At 38.1% G+C, this 3,831-nt stretch overlaps 1 pseudogene; it reads right to left on the reverse strand.

Annotated features, from left to right (window-relative positions):
- Positions 1-347: 347 nt before the first annotated feature.
- LOC101570897 lies at positions 348-1,842 on the reverse strand (annotated as a pseudogene).
- Positions 1,843-3,831: the final 1,989 nt, after the last annotated feature.

Raw genomic sequence — 3,831 nt, forward strand, 5'->3', positions numbered from 1 at the left:
AGAAAGCAAATAAAACAAGATGGACAAAAAAAATTGGAATGCTCAAGATCAATGGGATTCCAAGGAACAATTCTGTCATGGTTCCCCCCAGCTTTCAACAATTCACTGTATTTGAAATTTCAGGAATATGTCACACAGAACCGATTAAACAAACCACGCAGAATTTGTTAAATATCACCCCTCCCTAGCCCTCTGCCCCCAGCATACTCCCTTAGAGTAGTGCAGGCAGGGAAGACCTAACTATTGGGAGGAATCCCTGACACTTTTTTAAGGTAGAATTCTGGCTAGTCCAAAAGGGTTCCTTCTTTTAAGGGTTTCAGGACACTAGACGCCGCAACTTTATTGTATCAGTGATGTTTGTTTGGAGCAAATTCAGCTCCAGGAGCTACACAGTTGAAAGCAGGTGCTCCACCAGTTGCCCCAATTGCTTCCACTGTAGCAGCCTGGTCAAAGCGTTCATTTGTTGGTGACGTCATTCTCAAGGTTCCATCAGGCATCATAGTGGCAGGTCCTGGAGGACCTGCAGTACCAGCTGGCACTGGAGCAGGAGCATGGTGGCTCTGTAGTTTATGCCCATAGCACCTCCCATAACTATCACGCTCATCCATATCTTGTTCTCAAGTATCAGGGAAGGTTCCCTTGAATCCTTCTTGCTGTCAGCGCATCATCTCTTCTTGCTGCTGCCTCATTTCTTCTCCACGGTGTCTATGCTTCCTGCCTGAGCTCCAGTTGCTTTCGTTTTTGGACCTCTTGGTTATGCAGCTTTTCCATTCTCCAAAGTCCTTGGCGTCTCATCAAATCCTGCCTCATCAGCATAACCTGGGTGAGCAGCCTCCATCTCCATCTCCAGCTTCTCACAGGCTTCCTTGATGTTGTGATCCACTTGATCCTGCTGCTGCTTCTCCATCTCAGTAAGTGCCTTCCAGCGCATGGTGTATTCATATTCAAAGGAACCAAGCTGTGCAAATCAAGGTGGCTGCTCTTCCTCTTTGTGAAACTGCTGTTTCTGTCTAACAAGCCTTTTGGGAAGTCTTTCTTCATCATCTAACCAGTCCATGGGCTCTGCAGTCACAGGCCGAGGAAATGTAGTTAGTAGGAAGGACCCTTTACTGTATCTGTCCAGAGCTTTCTGTGCAGCTGGCTTCCTGGAGAACTCAACAGTACCTTTTCTTGGGGGTCTTCCTCAATCATCCACAATGACTACAGCCTTTTCCACCTGGCCAAACACAGAAAAGACTTCTTGCAGTAGTTCGTTGGACACTTACTGAGGAAAGTTTCAGAATGTCAGGGATTCACTATGGCAGACAAAGTGCATGCATAGTTGTTTTCCATGGAGAGTCATATTATCAAACCCCACTTCAGCAATCTCTGCAAAGGTTCGTGTTCCCAAGTGAATAAAGCCAAAGCCCTTATCCTTATGAATGAAAACTTCTCTTGCTTATCCATATTTCTCAAATAGTTTCCTTGCTTCCTCCTCTATGACATCAGGAAGAAGTTTGTGCACAAAAAGGCTGCTACATTGGGTAAATGTCTTCTCTCTGGGTTTCCTAAAATTCTTCAGGTCAATAGTCAAGCCTTCATCTTGGCTGCTGGTCTGTTGCCCATTTGCAGGAACTGGTGGCGGTAGCTGCTGATGCTAATGAACTGGTAGTGATGCTGCTGGTAATGCTGCTGATAATGATGCTGCTGATAGTGATGCTGCTGGTGATGCTGATGCTGATGCTGATGCTGATACTGATACTGATACTGGTGCTGCTGGTAGTGATGCTGCTGATGATGCTGCTGATGCTCCCTTGGAGTCTGGTTCTGCTTCTCCAAGTTAAATGTCTTCTTGCTCTGCATTTTTATACCCTCAACTTGACTGAAGACAGCTAAGTGCCTCCAGCCCTAACTTCGACTTAGCCAATACCAACAGTCCTCTCCACAGAGTAAAGGTGACACTACCCAGGCTCCAACAACCTGAGAAAAAACCCTAATCACGTTTTAAGTAAAGTCTTCATATGTAAATGTAAGTACCATGGATCACTAAGAACAATAATCTCTCCTAGGATTCTTCACATATAAAATAATAATTTCAGTAACTCTCTATCACTATAGGATGAATTTCAGTTCACATAAATTAGAAATTATTTTGAGAAGTAAAACCAATGTCTCTATACTCAATTATCACAAGTTCTATCTTGCTCTACTGATAAGTTATCCCAGTGTCTCTTCAGATAAAAGTGCTGATTTCTTCAAACTGTAAAATAGTTTTTATAAACATCGAATAGAAATGAAAGTCACAGACTAATCCAGCTACCTAGGGATTGATTATACCTATTATACATTTGGCATTATATAAAGCTTGATGTACATCAGGTGTATAATACTTAAATATAAAATTACAGAAAAATTGAACCATAGAAAATTATCAAGTACACCAAAAAAATACCAAATACAATGACAATTTAATACTCCAGAGAATAATTCCACAGCATTGTTGATTCTATGTATTTATAGAAAAGTTTTTATAAGACACATCAGTCACCTTCATTTAAATCAGGATAGTCAGAATTATATAATAGTTAGTGCACTCCGTTTGCTTTTATTAGTTCATTTCAAGAGAGCAGTTACTCACTTGCTCATTCTTTGTATTGTCACTTTTAATCTTAAAATGATTAAACATCACTCAATCTTATTTTCATTATATCATGTTTAGTTTCTTCAAAATCTAATTGTACAAGGTCTTAAAATTCATGGCACACACTCTGAAAAATATGACAGTAGAGGATCCACAGATATCATCAATAGACAAATAGGCACAGGAAATCTGTGACAAGGATTTTAACATTTGCATAGCATTTTGAAATGTATCAGCAGAGTTTGCATGAGAATCTCAACACCCTGTCATTGATCTTTTTCTGGAGAAAAAGAGAAAATATTCAGAAATGTAGGTTTTGCTTTCTTTATACAATTATAGTGTAAGGAAGGAAAAGTAACAAATATTTAAAAGTGATGTATAGCTCATGTAAACATGGAAGATACACAGAGAAATTAGTAAATCTCAAAGAGATAGCTTGGAAATTAGGCTTAGGAACCATCATGCCATTATTAGCAGAAACAAAGAAAGATGTAGAGAATGTTGATTATAGAAAAGTAATCACAAAAATGATGTTTTAAAAAAGCCAGGTTGTGTCATATCAATTAAATCTAGTGCCTCCTTCATTGATAAAAATCATTAGTGATTCAATAATCTTTCTCTTTATGACTTAGAAAGTCATGATTTAGAAACTACCCTTGTAAATGAAGATTGCCTTCTTTAATATAAATTTATTTTGCAAAACAGTCGTTTCTACTCTGTTTTAAGAGCTTATACTATATATCTGCATTTGTTGAAAATAATTATTATGCCTAAAGGCATAATGTGGATCACATATTTTAGCCTTCTACAATAGCCAAATAAGCATTTTCCATCTCTGAAGTAAAAAGAATATTTAGTAAACAGAGAGAGAGAGAGAGAGAGAGAGAGAGAGAGAGAGAGAGAGAGAAACACACACAATATATTTTTGAAGAGACTAGAAAAATAAAAGAATTCATGAGAAAAGAAACACATTTATTGAGCATTTAGTGTGTATTTGTATTATGCCAAATATTTTGTTCTGTTTTCAAAATGATACCAGAATGTCAAGTAGATATTATAACCACACTTTAGAAAAAAACTGAGAAATTATATAACCAAGGGCCAGATATGATACTTAACACATTCAGGTCACAAAATTAAATTCTCTGATTCCAGAGAGTAATATTTCTTCAACAAATTGAAGCTTATTACACGAATACCTCTCCTGTTGT

This window comes from Octodon degus, unplaced genomic scaffold (genome assembly GCF_000260255.1).
Source record: "Octodon degus isolate 3935 unplaced genomic scaffold, OctDeg1.0 scaffold00020, whole genome shotgun sequence".
Taxonomy (NCBI): Eukaryota; Metazoa; Chordata; class Mammalia; order Rodentia; family Octodontidae; genus Octodon; species Octodon degus.